General features: G+C 36.3%; 1 protein-coding gene across 1 annotated transcript in view; it reads right to left on the bottom strand.

Annotated features, from left to right (window-relative positions):
- The window catches only part of LOC310880977 (uncharacterized protein), a 1,343,899-nt gene that overhangs the window by 809,160 nt on the left and 517,437 nt on the right, over nt 1-17,302 (bottom strand). The window contains exons 11-13 of the mRNA XM_083797545.1: nt 15,537-15,642; nt 10,805-10,915; nt 7,778-7,936 (exon numbers count right to left, since the gene is read on the bottom strand). The gene's annotated coding sequence lies outside the window, so the exon portion shown is untranslated. The remainder of the gene's footprint in view (nt 1-7,777; nt 7,937-10,804; nt 10,916-15,536; nt 15,643-17,302) is intronic.

The following is a 17,302-nucleotide window of genomic DNA, read 5'->3' as shown; positions in this document are numbered from 1 at the left end:
TAAGGTCTGTAGATTTTACAGGAGAGTAAGCAGGACAGCAAAGAAAATTAATGACAAATTTTATGTAAGAAACATTGATAAACTGATTCCATTTGCCACATTTCAATATTGAAGTAGTAAGAAATATTTCTGTGTTGACTGCAGAGACAGAGAATTGTTTGAACTGATTAGTATGCAGTCTACATTTACTCTGTTTAGGCAATTCCCACTGAGATAACCCACCTAAACTGTTCCAATCCAACAGGAATGTCCATACAGTATCATATTTATATAGCCAGACAGGGCAAACAGAAACAAAACAGGAACATTTCAAACTGTTTACTTTTTCAGTGGCTAAAACTACTTTAAAACAACTTTCAAAAGTGGTTATCTGTCGTGTGAAATACAAAGCCTAAGTACGTCCAAACGTAGTCCTCAAAACCATCCTCTGATTTTCCAGAAATACGCTGTTGTAATAGTTTTCATTATTTCTTCCATACTGCAAGACAGCTCATCAACCAACACTAGTTTTTGCAAATGATGCTGTACTTCAGATTATCAAATTCAGACCACTCTCATACCATTGTGATGAGACCAATATAAAATTCAAACAGATTAGATATATGTACACAAATATCACTATAAATTACTTGTATTTATAGCAGTGGATTATTTTATTTTGGGACATTTCTTAGATTAGCAAGATTCCAGCAAGTTAGAGCACTCCTGAAAGTTAGGTAAATAGCGCTTGTTAGAAGCAGAAGCAGACAGCTAACACCAGGTGCATTACAAAAAGAGTATATTATTCTTTATTGTTGATATTTTTGCACGTGTGTATCCTACGTCTCTGCTGTAATTTAAACATCATCTGAGAATCTTGGTACTTGTACGTTTCTTTCATTCTAACCAATAGTAAAAGTGATGAGTAAACACCCATAATGATCATTCTTTCTTAAGCTCAACATTTTCAAACACCAAGAGATATTATGGAAAGTAACTTTTTGCTGAATGTTTTCATGTAATTGCTTTTGCACTGAAACATCTGTTGACACTAAACATCCATGACTAATGGTAGCTCTGCAAAAAGAGATCCAAGGCTTTACTCTTCATATCCTTGATTAACTTGATTTTTCTTTTTCATTCTTTTCTTTTTCCTTCTAACCACTTTCTGTCCATTTTTAGTTACCTAAAAAGTATTGTCATCAGGTGAGGCAAGGTCAAAAAGTTGTTCTAGCTCTTTCTGAGAATCAATTGAATACCATCGCCCCTGCGAATCCTGGGAGATATACCTTTGCTTCAGGTCTGACAAACTGCTCCTCAGTTTCCTGCTTGCCTCCTCCAGGCTAGATTTCTATACTTCTAACTTTTTCTGTATTAAAAAACCCCCAGGTAACTTGCTTCCTGTCTAATGACTACTTGAGAGGATTCATAGTTACAGAAAATCAATGTTTTAAATGGTATTGAACAATGCTCTCAGAATCTCAAGGTGACTGGTTCAATCTTCACTGATTAAACATGACATGGTATCATCAAAGTAAGCTGCAAAGTTGTTCTTTGCCTGCTTTCTTATGCCTTTTCAGAGCATCACATCATTTCAACCAGGAATCTACATTGAACTTCAAGAAGACAATGGGAGTGTTGCTGTGTGTTTTAAATGAGTGGTAACAACTTGAAGGGCTGAGGATTAATTATAAGGGGTGAAATAATTCCAAATCAACGAAAGGGCATCACCTCTGGAAGAAATATTCTAGAAAGTGTTACATATATATAAAAAGATAATATTCCTTTGCCAAGCTATAAAGCTATGTGATATTTTCCAGCAACCTAATTCCTGCAGCTATTGGATAAAACCTAGAAAGTCTTAAGACAGATGACAGGACTCCCTCTATTAGGAAGTACCATCGCCATTAGCCTTCGCAGTCATGCTGCTTCTTGCTCTGTCTTGATGTCTGTCTGGTCTAATATTTTTTTCTTCTCCTGTGCACTGAATACTTTCACACAGAACACCATTTTGCATGATATTAGGGCAGGGTGTTAGGATGCTTTTTAGAAGCCAGAAGTAGAAAAATTCAGTCCCTTCAGCTAGAGTAATGATGAGCACGGGCTTTTGAGACCCCGGCCATAGCATTACAACTGGTCATTACTGAGAACACAGCAGTAAACCTCATACAGTTTTTCCACAGAAATTATATGAGTGCATGTGTCTTCAGACACCCTTATCTACGCTGGCTTTTTAGACTATCATTCTGAAGCACTTCTGTGCACTGGCCAGGTGAGAGTATTCCTGATTTCTCTCCAAGGGTCTAAACACTAAGGACTCAGGAACCTAGACATTTTAATGCTCCTACTTCTCTGAGTTTGATGAATCAAAATCTTAGTTTCCAGGTAACTTCCACAAAGAAACATGGCTGCTTTTAAGTTATTATGGTTTCAGTGATTCTAATGATTATTTAAATGTAAAAATAACTCTTCAAATAAAAACAACAGGCTGCCAAGTATACTGGTGATAAAAGGTGTTTTGTAAATCCAACATAAAAGCAATTGCAATTACAGAACATTCTTTTTGCACTCATACATCTGAGTTTTGCAGTTACAACCACATGCCTCAGATGCCTCAGGTAAAGAGGAATTCAGCTTGCCAGCATAGAGAACTTGTGTGATGCAATGAAGGAAGCTTAGATTATGTCCTACAGCTTTATTGAAAGCAATGTCTATAACCTTCAAAAGCTTTGAGCATGTGTTGTACAACTCCAGCACTGAAAAGGTCACACTTCTTTTTAATTTTTCTCTCTTATTTGCCATCGCTTTCCTTTCAGTAGGTAAACATAATGCTCATAAAAGAGACTGTAACAGGAGAAGCTCCAGCAAGCCATTGCGTTGAACTTCTGAACCTTGTACTCTTACGAACAGAAGTCAGGATTGGGGCAAGCTTACTCAATCTACTCTACCTGTCTAATTAATGAACTTCAATTCTGAAAGCTGCCTGCTTCTCACAGAAAGGTTGGCAAGGGTAGGAGGTTGGGAGATGAACTGTTCTTTCAGAAACATTCACATGCAAAAATCTAGTCAGATGCTTTCAGTACAGTTGAAAGAGCTGCTCTAAGTGTTTACCTTTTCTGAAGGTCTCAGAAGGCCATCTGAAAAAAAACTTGAATGCTGGAGGATATCTCCTGTTTGAGACTATCTGCCTCTGCCTTCCACCAGCCAGGTGAAGTGCCTGTCAGTTGGTTGTGCTCTTCACAACCCCTCCATCCCATTTCCAGGGGTGGCAGGAACATGCTTCATCAGCTAGCTGATGAAAGCAATCATTTGAGAGACCCTGCCCAAGAGCACAGACCACTCGGATGATATCATGATGTAACAGTGACATTTGAAAGGAAAGGTGACGTAAGATCAAATCCATCTGTTCTATTAGCATGCATTCTTCCAGCACAACTAAATATTTGTGCCCTTATACATTTGACAAATACCTTCCATTAACCCAGTGCAAAGCCCATTTCCATATTCCCGGATATTTCTAGGAAAAAAAAAAAAAATTCTGCCAACAAATAACTATAGATGGCAACATTCAACTAAATTAAGTAACTCCCATCTTAATCAAAACAGCCAAGTGCCCAGTTTCTCTTCTAAGTAAGATGACTTTGAGGTCTTCAGTAGAAAAGCAAAAAACAGAACAAAAGAAAATAAAAGAAAAATGAGGACAGACAAGTCCACGGAATATTGTGAATTAATTTCACCAATGTTTACAAATTAACTTTTGCATAAATGTAGTCACAGTAATGCAAATGCAGAAAACTTTGTTAGATTTATTAAAAAGAAACAAAAAATGGACAAAGATTGGAACTCTGTTTCATCAGGCACGTATGTAAAAACTTGTTTGAACAGAATTAGAATGTGAGGGAACCTACACAAGAGCAGAACTTAATGAGAAATTCCAAATAGTTTGAATGAAACGTGTTTATCCCATATTCTGAGAATTCACTACTTTAACCTTCTAGAGGACCTGAGGACAAAGGCAGAGAAATAGAGTAGTATCTAACATTTATAGGTACAAATCTAAGATCAGTCAAGGTCATCTAAACACAAGCTGAGGCTGACTTCCTTTAATTTGCAAGCAGCTCCATCGCTTCCCCTGAGGATGTTTCAATAGCCAGGGAATGTGACGGAGTAGCAAAGGCTGTTTATGGCCTTTTCATTCACTGTTCCACTTCACTATTCCATTAATAGTATCAATGTTATATCTAAAACTCTCATCGTATAAAAGGACTCTATGGTAAGATCTTTAACGGTTTGTTGCAAATTAGAGGGTATGTATCTTTTCTACTTTGATTTCATATTTCTGTCTAGAATTTAGCTTCTCCTTCCTCTTCATATTGAAAGCAAACCTTATAATCAACTTCGACAGTTTTCCTTAAGGCAACAAATGACCTCTGCCATTTTTCTATGTGCTCATTTTACACTAGATTGAAGTAACAGAACTTTCTAAAGGTCCTTATAATGTCCATTCAGCTTGACTAGATGGTAATGCTTTCTATATTTGCATCTCTTGCCATCATTTCCTTTACTAAATATATGATATGCTCTCCCATGGACTTTTACCAACCATTTTTGTTATCAAAAGGTTTTTTTATTTTTATCTCAACTTGTTACATCTCCAAGCATGTGTATTGCTTAAGACTGCAGGCAAAGGATTGCTTTAAGGGTTTTATAAACATGAATACAGAAATAGAGTAACACTAATGAATCTATTAGCTATTCATTTCAGATCCACAAGTGACAGTCCTCATCAATGACTAATACCCCATAGATACATATATATCATATATATACATACATACATATATACATATATATATACCCACACACAACACTTCTTTCCACATGGAAAAATTATTTATAAGGCACCTAGCACACTAAGTATTGTCTATATAAAGTAAGAAGAGCCTCCAGGCGTTACAACAAAACAAATAAACAGTAGTCCACACAAGCTAACATGAGTAAATATGAACAACCCTTAGTGGATAACAAACCCTTAGATAACCTTCTTTGCTTAAAAATATCTTTCAAACTGTCTCGTATTAGAACAAGGTACTGATTTGCACAAAATAGGCCATGGTAAGTTACTTAAAGGAAGCATCATATGAACTATGCGTAGCATTTGGTAGCATGCAGATTTTCAACATCCTTCTTATGTCCTAACAGAGAACCTTTTTTATTTGATTTGTCATCACTGCTTACTGCTCTAGTGCTCTAGACCCCAAGACAGTACATTACATCACCAACCAACATGAATATACCCTGATCCTGCCCCCCCGCCCTGTTTTCCCATTTTTGTTTAATTCACGTCTTCTGTTAGGAACTGTCCTAGTAAACTGGTCTAGACTTACATTGAAAGTGGGTCCTAAAAGTTTTGTTTCACCTCAGCTAATAAATTGCATCCCAAGAATGCAATGCTGAGAAACTTTAAGTGCATTATTTCTCCTTTGCAAGCCATCTTGTGCATCTATTAACAACTCTCTTAAAAACTATTCATTTAGTAGAGATTATGAATTTACTCAATTCAGAACAGACAAAAAAGAGTAGTCACTAAAATATCCTCTAAACAAAGACGATCGATATTTAACAGTTTACAACATACTATCTATTTTTCCATGTTGTGGTGTTACTGCATCTCTTATTGCAAGTTAAACACTGAGCAAAGAAAAAAAGCTTCTCTCCCTTCTGTTTTTATTCATTCCAGGACACTGACTATCAATTCAGACGAAGTAAAAGAACAAAGAATTGGTTGCGGCATGCAGGTACCAGTAACAAGACTGACGAAAGGCCAGACCTACTGCTTCAAAGAAAAGACATACTGAAACCAAAGGTGAACTATGTTTGTTTTTACTTGTCTAGAAAATTAAACCAAAAAATGTCATAAACATGTGCTAGTATTTGCCTACAGTACACTGGAGTTTGAGCGCTGGCCTTATGGAAGGCTGAAGTCAACATGATGCAACAATATAAAATAGTACTTCTGAGCAGTTTGAATTTGATTTGTCAATATTTTTTTTCTAATCTGATTATTAGTATTATGCAGGCTTAAAAAATGTGTCTTTTAGTGTTGAAGTTTCCTCTAATTCTACTAACAGCATCATGCACATTTATAATAAGAGAATAAATGTTATTCCTTGTTTTTAAGTGTTAAATGGATAGTTACAGTTATACATTTAACTTTTTTCAAGATTTGTCTAATAGGTTTTTGTCTTAAAGATACTGAAGTTTGTTTACAATTAAATAGCAAATGTCATTTAAAGCAAATAAATAGTTTTCCTTTAGATATGTTTATCTTAATTTCTCTCCTAGGTACTTTTATTCCAGCTCAGTAAAACTTTACTACGGAATTCTGCTATTGGACAAAATCACTTTTACCTAAGGAAAAACTTTCTCTCATTAAAAAAAAAAATCTATATATACACATATCTGTTCACATACAGAGAGACACACACATGCTTATATGTTATTGCAGACTAACAAATGTAAGTCTGGAAGGCTGATATCAACTTGTCTTCCAGTGTAAGACCAGTACTCACTAAAATTCTAAAGTAAGAATTAAACAGCGTATTAACCTTGAATTAGTCCTCTTCACTAATACAAATTTAACCTAGCATTGGAGGATGCACAAAGAAACCAATTAAACATTTCAGCTACAAAAGCAATGCTCCTTTACAGGAGGGCATAAGTGGATTGATGATCCTCTAATACTTCCCAATGAACAACTACAATGACACATAAAGGGTCAAACATTTGAGTTCTATGCAACAGAATAATGGGAAATGCAGTCATTCTTCTTCTTTTGTTTTTCCCCAACAGAAAAATCAAAGTAAAATATTTTTATCCTGACTACAGCAATACAACTGTCACTACTTATCTAGGGCTAAGACCAGCAAGAGTGAATTTAGAATGGGAACCTAATTAAGCAGGAGGCCTTGAACTAATTATTTTTCCTGAATGTTAAATGTCTTTATTGTTCAGAGGTAAATACAGCAGCGTAGGAGATGAGCAATCTGAAGCCAATATTTTGGCCTCTGATTTTGCTATGATATGGCTGCTATGGCTGTGCAATTTGCTGTCAGTAGGCCTGCCAGGATCAACTGTCCTTGTCTTTCCAAGGGGCTAGCAGAGCCAAGCTCTGGTGCTGCCCTTTCTTCACTGCAGAAGTCCAGAACCCCTGTGAACATTCTTACAGTTGTGTGTTAAGAGTCACTACCCTTTCGTTTAGTACATCCTCCCAGGGAGAGAACCCAAAGGATTTAAGTGAAATTCTATATAACAGAGAGCAGGCTATGTGCCTAAGAGCGAAGAATCATCCCGACGTATTATTGATTAACATCTAGCAGACACACTATAAATGAGGTATAATTTATCAGGACACAGCGACAGTCTTTGCTTTCTTAAAGCTCATCTTCTATTCACTCTTCTAACTTCCTTTTGGCTAAAGCAATTTCTTGAGTTCGTCTTCAGCCAAGTGTCATCTGTTCTCTCCCATAATCGTTACCCTTCTCACTAATTAGTAAGGTTTAGTTTCCTCCTGTTATACACTTAATTAACTTCTCCACCTTTGGAAAAGCAATTTCCTCTGGACGAATTACAATCATGACTGTTTCATACAATGAACTGGTTCTAAGCATTGACTTCAAATGAAGTAATGTTGTTCAGAAAGACAGTGAAAGGTGCGGAGGGCTTTCTGAAAGTGAAATGACCCCATAAGGATGGCAAAGATAACCACAAAGAGATAAAAATATGAAAAAAAACTTACCCAAGGTACCACCACCAGACTGGTGTGCAGGCTGGTTAACGCAGGAAAGGGATGAACAGCCACTGAAGAAGAAGAAGCCTTGAAGGTGAAGCCTTGAAGAAGACCTTCGTGTGGATTCCAACTCTGTGTGCTTATTGGTGCGGCGCACTGGGCACAAACCTACAGACAACACATGTGCCACATGCCACTCAATAACATTCATTCAGTCCCTTTGTAGTCTGCTAATGTTTTTAACTGCACAATAACAGTGAGTGTTACTAAGCTCAAAGCTCTGTTTGTCACCCTGCTTCCTTTGAACAGATATGCAACAATAAAAACACTTCTGCGGAGTTGTACTTAAGAGATCAGAGAGAAAGAATGGGATGGTGGCACAGCAATAATAGAGGCACGCTGAGTAGTACCAGCTCAAACAAATGGCAAATCACTGGTACAGAGCAGAATGCAAGTCTCTGGCTCTCCTCTCTATCTTTTACGAAACATGCTACCTATCAGGACATGATATAATTCTTGATAACAGAAACTACATGAGAAAGACAGGCTTCAAGTTATTTCTTCCTAAAACTGGTTCCTTATTAAGTGGCAAAACACAGGAAGTATGTTTTATCGATACAAATTTATGCAACTGCTTATGGACTCAGAATGCCTGGCCTAGATTCACTGTGATGTGTTGAGACTCCTACTGCAATGAAAAAAGAACAAGACACATTTATGCAAATTTCCTTCCTAGGACTACGAACACTTTATCTACCTCATAATTGGCTCCAGAAGCAGGAAGTCACTGAAATAAGGGATATGAATAAAGATCATAAATGCCATGACTTTAATGTTAGCTTGCCTGAAGTATATCAAACACCCCTATTTGTTTTTTGTGCTATAAGGAAACATTTTGGTAAAAGAAATAATTGGATTTTTTTAGATATTGGGTTAATTCTAAATATTAATGGCCTATTTGAAAGAACACATATAAACAAATCCCTGCCTTTTATCCTAGATAGGACTATAGATTTGGTTTGTATCCCGCTTCCTAGTCTCTTGCCAGTGGCACATATGATACTAACAGTTAAGAGTAAGTGGAGCAATATGAATTGCATAATATCCTAATAACATCTATCTTGTGGACAGAGATTAGGAGCAAATAATGCATACAAGAACCTCCTCAGAAGAGCACATTAGAGCATTATAATATTTATTTTCTTTGTTAGCACTTATCACTCAGAAAAGCTGGCAAATTATTGCTTCACAGAATTTAAATGTTCATTGTGAGTATAGTAACAAAATGTTAAGTGCCTGAAAAAGACTTTTTTATTAGCACTGATCAGTTCCTTACTTCCTTTTCTCACAATTTAACATTTGTAGCCAGCTGTGTTACTCCAATATTCATTGTTCTCTGGCCACTTCTGAAAAACAAGTGCAGTGAGTGATGCACACAGCCATGAAGCGTTACAGACACAGACAGGTCCTGCCACGGTCATTTACACCACATAAGTCAAATGCATATTTTGGAATTCTGACAGCAGAAATCTATAAAAATGTAAATAGTGATTGTTCTGCTCTTCTGTTGGCCTTCTACCTCATTTCTCAACACTCTCCAAAAAGACTGATCTAAGTGTTTTCTCCCTGACTTTTGTCTGTGAGAACTGTTCTATCTGTGATCATTCCCTACTCTTCTAATCTGCTCTGAACGCTCAAGAATGAAATAAGCTTTTCTTGGCCTCATATTGTAACAAAAAAAAGGAAGAGCAACATGGCATTTTCAGATGTTACTGTGTTAAGATTTATAATAATCTAGGTCTGAAAATTTTCAAACATGAAAATCAGTACATGTTACACATCATGATTGGTTCTTACAGGAACTGAGGGATCTACTGGAACACCGGTGAGACTGACAGTGCTTGGGAAGATGAGACAAAACCACTGAGGTTCAAGCATAACACAAAATCCCATTTGGTTTCAGAAATTCTCAAACTACAAATACATGAAAACTACAAAAGTATGGAAGCTACAAAAGTTTTGTATTACATGCTGCTCTTTTCCTTATACTCTCCCTGGCCACTGCCAGGAGACAGGACTCTGGGAGAGTGGCATGGAGCACTGGCTATTCTTCTTTTCTTACTGGAGCAAAATATCCAGAGATACATTGTATTCTCTACCCCATGAAGTCTTTAAAATCAAAATTAGAAGTCTTTCCAGAAGATTGTACCATTTGCACTTTGAACCTTGAAAACTGAGGGATGTAACCGATGCTCATGCTGCCTACTCCCTCCTCTTCCCCCAGCCTGCAGAATAAGGTTTTCTTTGGGTGGAAATCACAATATGGGAAGTAACTGTACACATCCATACCAGGAGCTATGTAATTACATTATTCAATGTCTCTACTGCATTTGTTCTTTTTCCCTTAACAGTTGTCGCCTGATAAATGCTCTGTAACATCCCGTATGACGCACAAAAACACACACAGGACAGACAAGTCAAGAAAGACCCAACATTCAGATTTTTAGCCTCAATATAACTGTGAATGCCACAGTTCAATATAGTCATCAGAAAATGAGTTTTGAGCCTTTAGAAGAGGCATCACTATAACAAATACCACAGTAACAATTCCTGTATTCCTTCTCCTGTGGTGCAACATTCTAATTCTATTCTAGCAGGGAATAAGAGGTTGAGTGGTGGAGAGGAGATTAAGAAGGTAACAGGAATATTCTGCTGGCAATACCAGTCAGCATGTTTGATTATTTAGGATCCACATATTTAATGAAAATAGGAGGTGGAAGTTTTGCTTGCAAAGTAAATGTAAATTTAATAAACATGAATGCTCCATTATGCTAAGTATTTCTATTCTATATATTACAAGGAAGATGAAAAACAGTGACACTTACAAAGATCATATATTTCTAACAAAATTTATCTGAATGCAACAGCTTTCTTTTCCTTTTAATTAATAAGCTTCTTTTACTGAATTCAGATTACTAGTAATCTGAAATTTTAATTAATTACATTGAGTTTAGCTAATGATCTTTTACAACTCACCTCAATTCCCAGAGAGTCCCATAGCAAGTAGGACTATAATAAGATCCATATGGATCTTAAGATCACCACTGAACTTGTTCCAGAATGTTATCAAAAACACAGATGGGATTTCTAGAAGAAATTAAAAAAAAAAAAAAATCATTCTGCAACGGTCATGCAGGGAATTTCCTAGCTGCAAAGTCTATTCATTAGAATGTCAACTAGAGCTGGTCAAATATTAAATGCATTGATTTGTGAATGTAATTCCTTCCTCCCCTCCCCCCCCAAAAAACATAACCTGATGTGCGCTAACTTACGGGGTAATGTTACTGGCAAACATCCATACAACTACCAGTTGTATTAAAGAACATTTTCATATATTCCCAAGGTTTTGTGATTGTTTAGCACGAACTCCACATTAGAATTGGCTGTGTACTGTTTTTCTTGATTGTTATTTTTACTAAGTATACTTAATACTGTAATCACGAAATAGAAGCAATGCAGTGCAATACATGTGATGGTGGCTGTATAGCACAAATACATAGTCAGAAGAAAGGAAAACTCATGAAGCTACCCATTGGCAGAGAACTATTTATCTGTTAAATTATTGTTAATGATCTCTCTATATATATCATAGAAATCTGAAGAGTTCATTTCTCAAGATGCTGGAAAGTACTCTGTTTAACATAAAAGAAAACAGTTATTTGAGAACAACTTAACAGAAGAGGCACACTATTGAAAATTTAGATCCTCTTCTTTTAGGCTGATTGCACTACTATAACTTTGGAAAAAAAATCTCATACAACAGACTATGATGAGGAAAGTGTTCTCAATCAGGTATAACATATAGGATCAAGGAAAAAGGAAAAAAAACCACCAAAATGATACATATATGAGTTGACTGAAAAATAGAGTTGCTTCTTCAAATTTATTACGTTTTGCTTTGAAGACTGTTATTTGTAGGTCCCCTCTTCTTTGCTACATGACTGAACATTCAAGAATGAGACCTTCAGACTCAAACATGACTTAACCTGATAAATTTCTAACCCAATTTACAGCAACGTCATGCATATGCTAAAATCCATCTAACATAAATATTTAATGAAGAAATAAACCTGCCAGAAGAATAAATTTACAGCACATTTAGCGCACAGCATTTTAGAGGTGTCTGCCGAGTAGGTTTTGCTGTCGAGACAAGGTTTTAAACTGCCAATAGTTTAAAAGTAGTAATTTTTCATTGCATTTCATTCGTAAGCTCTGCTCCTTTTAAGAGACTCCAGGCTGTCAAGGTTAATTGAACCCTCAGGGCCCTCGGAATGACTGCACTCATTGGGGCTCTGCAGGCTCCTGCCCAGCTCCCTGATTCTTTTGCTCTAAATCTTGTCTCGAATGATCTTTTTCATAAATACAATTTCAACTTTAATCTCCACAACGATGATCTGCTGATCTAATTCTCTGGTTTAGACCTTTATCTGTCTGCCCAGACTAAAATGACTATCTTTCTGGCATTTTCTGATCCGCTTAAAACACCGTACTTACATAATAAGGAGCAGAGGAGGAGTAGAAAGCTAGAATTTTATTTTGTCTAGACAGCATGACCTGCACCTGTAGATGACACACTCACTAAAATTCCACATCCTAACTTTTTGAACTATCCTGCTTTTTGCCATCAAACATTTTTAAGACTTTGTCTCTACAACAGCCTCAGAGCTATGTCACAGAGCTAGTGGCAGATCAGTCGCACTTCCCCTGATCCGGGACCATTCATGACCACCATCTAGCTGCTTCTTTCTTCACCATACTTGTTTGAGGGCAGATCAGCGTAATTGCTGCATTTGTAGTTCAGGATTTAAGTACACTGCTTTTCCATCTGCGGGTCACATCGGGATTTTTCCCCCGTTGGAAGCCTGTGATGATGCAACTCATCAGTTTTACTAAAGCCAAGTGCTTCTGGTCCAAGGTTGGAATAAGTATCACGGAAAAAAAATCATAAGAAACAAACAACCTATGCTTGTATTTAGTTTCATCTAATTCGATGCTTCATTACAAGCAAATTAGCTAAATTTCCCTGCCAGATTAGTCTAACACCTTTAAACCAGTTTTATTCTCCTAGCAAGTGCAGGTGCTTCACTGTGTTTAGAGGACTTGCTTTCCCTTAGGAAAAATGACGAAGAAAACTTTTGCTTTCCTTCTGAAATAGAGCTTTTCAAAATTTAACTTGTCAGGTTTTCTATTGGAAATGTAATTCTAGTGAAATGAAAACATAACTATTTTGACTTTTTGTTATCATTCAGAGAGAAATAAGTACCCCGATACTGGACTAGAATGCAGAATGCATTCTACTTCCTGATGAATTACATCAAATAGCTTCCTTTTTTTTTCAGGTCCAAGGTATCCAATCTCCTGCCTAAGACAGAAGGATTACTGATGTCTGTAGAAAGAGTGTATTTTCTCCCAAAATGAGATTTTATACCCCCAAAAACCACCAACAACAAAACAACAACAAAAAAACAACTGAAATTTAACTTTAGAAAGAGTCATAGCCAGAAAATCATACTAAGAACAGAAATAGGAAGAAATAATAGATTCAGAAATAGTCAATACAAGCTTTATCAAATTGCATTTATAACCACTGAAATCGACTCATAAGAAAAACTTCCAGCTTCACTTTCATTTAAATATTTATATTTTTCAACAGTCTACAGAAGATTTTATTTTTTGCGATTTTTGAAACTCAGGTAATGACTGAATTGCTGAATTTATAAACAAAGAAGTCATACATTTGCAGATCTGGTAAAGCTAAAAACTTCAAATAAAACCCCCAAACTAAACACCTACAAAAATCATGCTACATAATGAACAATACCACAAGGACTCCTCAGACCCTTGTGTTCTGGGTGCTGTAAGATGATGTGGCTGATGAAACCTGACACACTACAAGATATTGGATCAGGAATACAAATGTAAATCAAATCCTTCCAGACAAGTTAGCACACAACCAAGTAGCATCTTTGTACCATTTTTTTATTACAAATGGAAGATGTATTACCCTCAAATTGCTTTACTGTTTTTAACCACGATCTTATTATTAAAGTCGTATCACCCTTGCAGAAGTGATTGAGTACATTACTTGTATAAGAATAATTTTCTGATTTCTTGGAATATGCGTTGCCTTGGGTGCACTTTTCCCTCAGGTAGTCCTTGCCTCCTAAGAGATTAAGATACGTGTTTAGAGACTTCATCCATCTCAGTGTCCCAGTTTCAGTACTTCCTCAGTTTGTTCACATGCACACATTCTTTTCATCTTTTTCTTACACTGAGAACCATTTAAAACTAGCACTGACAGAAATGTATTTTGCTCTGCTTCAACTTTTCCTGATGAAAGTAGTCCTTTCCTTTTCCCTGAGGAAGTAGTCACTGGAACTAAGTAGAGTATTTATTTTAATGCAGGGTGCAGGAAGGTATCAGCATTTCTGTTTATAAAGCAGGATCATCCACTCCGCTCTGTGTCAGGATGAGAATGCTAAACTGCATCTCAATGACTAAACCCCACTATGGAAGATTCATGCAGCCTTCTGTATCCTGAAAGGCTATAATAATTAACTTCTCAATAAAGCTGTAATTAATTATTGACAATTTAACGTCCCTACTTTTAACCTTAAATAACAGGCAGGAATTACTGGCTGTCATCTCTTCTTTAGCATTGCCAGGTGCAGCACACGTGTTCTCAATCAGGTCACCCCATCTACATCAGCCACTTACACTGTCCATTCATACTGTAGCTGCATCTTTCCCTTCAGAACAGTGATGGATCCTTCAATTGAATAATTTATGTCTGAGTTTTATAATAGACACTCATCATTTAGTAAAATGAGCTGCTGAACAGACTTTAGAAGTGGATCCTCTTTAACATTTTCCATGAAAACACGTTTCTCTGCTACTCAGAAAAAACAGAACTATGATGATACTAAATGGTAGCTACTGAACTGGATGCTCATCTATACCCTATTCTAATCTTTTTCTCTGCAGCCACCGTGTTTTGAGTACATCTATTAATTTATAAAGTGTCTGCTGTTGTAGATAGCTGTTAAATAGTTAATAGGAATCTATTGCACTTTGCCCACCAGCGTAACTGCATTCTGCCTAATAAACTCCTCCTGAACTAAATAATGATTCTTCTTCTTCTTTCACACCTCTCACACTGAATTCACAGTTGTACAGTTATATATTTCACATTGTACAGAAAAAAAAATACTGTATAGCCTCTCCATATAAATTGCTTTCGTATCACAAGGCTTTAGAAACTCTCCAGAATGAAAGACAGATTGAGAATATATTTGTAAACATATAATCTTAACTTACTGAAATTAAAAACAAACAAAAAAAAACCCACGTATTTTAGATGATCACATCCAAGGTACTGTATACATAGTTGAGCTCCAAAAATCTTGCCTGTGCACAGGATACCTTACTACAAGTGTGCAGACTAATGCCTGAGAAAAGCCTTAAATTGGTCCAGTTTTACTTGGTACCTGGAAGTTTCCTCAAAGAGAAATATTTTCATTGTTATAAGTTATTATAGTCAGGGTAAAGGAGAGAAACTCAAACTGAAAAGGATTCTTTTATTGCTACAATGGCCTTAGGAATTAGTGAGAACAAACTTAATTACAAGAACACTAATTTTGCTAGACATCAGAGAAGAACCCAGGAGATCCAAAACCCACAGAAATACAATCACTCACAAAACACTCACCTTACTCCTCAGCTGTCTGATGATTTCTATCATTTCTATCACCACAAAGTGTATCGGCCTCCACCTCTTGACACCAAAGGCACTAAGTAATATTTTCAAAAGTTGCCTGAGAAAAGAAACGCAATATTTTAAATTGAAGAATAATGACAGTTTTCATCAGTCAAAAACTATTTTTTTTCCATAAGCTAATTCTCATTTTATTGCCTTTAAAACCACTACAGTGTATCGTAAAATTTGAGCTACCTTCAAAAGAATGCAATTATCAGTTTGAGTACAACAGGCAAAAATGCTCGAAGGTACAATGACTAGTATTTAAGAACACATCTTGTCCCTTACACTAGGGAAAGCTACCGAGCAATGAAATATTGTATTTGACTGAAAAACATTTGCACAGTTTATTATTAATTAAAGAAAATTAACAGAAATTACATGGTTCACATTTTAAATACCTATTATTAACCATATTGTTGTATTTGAGAAGTGTTCACTCAGCGGATATCATATGTCTATATGATCTATATATATATATATATAATCTGATAGTCAGATTTTTAGTTTACAAATCCTATGTCTATCACTAGTTGGCATCTGCCTGACTTTTTGGTGAACTTCTGGTTAGAAATTTTATGTAGAAAAGATATATCTAAAGACAAGCAAGATTCAGAGCTAAGGATTACTAGGAAAGTTGAGTCATGGCTCTGAAACCTGTATTTATTGGCCATTCAGTTTCACACCTAAAATAAATGGTTTCAAAACAGGCACAAAAACAATGACGTCCAAAACAAGGAAAAGGTCTTCCTATTTAAATGCAGTTGGGAAAAAAAATACGGGATGTCTCCAAAAGCTGCAATTTGCTTATAATTTCTGAGCAAGCTTTCTTATCGTGATTGTGTATGTGTTTGAAGTATTTTAAGTGGTTGAAATACAGAATGATTCAAGGCTTCACAAACTAACATTCTGTTTCATCTTTATTTTGGGAAATACATTTGATCTGCTGAATGCCTTGGTTAGATATAAAGGGTTATACCGATTTTTTATTTTTATTTTTATTTTTTAATATTGTGGTTTTCAAATGGCAGGAGAAGTAGGCAAGTGAAGACTTTCATTTATTCAGATCTGGGTCTGAAAACAGATAAAAGCATTTGGGGCTGAACATAACCCCATTACTGCAGATCTATGCTCAGGGTCCGTTGAGAAGCCCTAATGGTTTTGCTTACCAAACATGCCTTTTAAATATAAGATGTATTTTATGATGAATCTCTAGTAATAGACACAAATTCTTTTGAAACGAGTGTTCAATTACTTGTTTCCAGCCATTTTTCTATAAATGTTTACAGCCGATTTAAATGATTGCCTGTGTCAGCTGGTACAGAGAGGCAGGCAGGCTGACTCTCAAGTTCAAAAAAAGACTATGTAATGTATGTTACATACAGCACCCCCAGCCCCCAGTGCAGTCTTTTAGCATTAGTCTATCCACATCAGCCTTATCAAACAACAGCGAGCCCTAAGGTTTTCCACCAGACTTCAACTTTGCTATTCGGCATGGAGTTTTTACATTAACCTTCACACAATGTGCATCAGTGCATAAATGTTTCCCACGTGGTGAGTTGACAGCCACACATGCCAAAAATCTCTCTTTCCATGCAATCTAACACCAGCAGAACTGCAGGACAAATTTTTTTTTTTTCCTCATGTGTGGCTTGAGTCAGCCGCAGCGCGAGTCTAATAACCATACAGTGATCACTTTAAAAAAAAAAAATGCTTGC

Source organism: Anser anser (genome assembly GCF_964211835.1).
Source record: "Anser anser genome assembly, chromosome: 13".
NCBI lineage: Eukaryota > Metazoa > Chordata > Aves > Anseriformes > Anatidae > Anser > Anser anser.
Note: the sequence above shows the minus strand (reverse complement) of the source record. Positions and strands in the feature narration are given on the sequence as shown.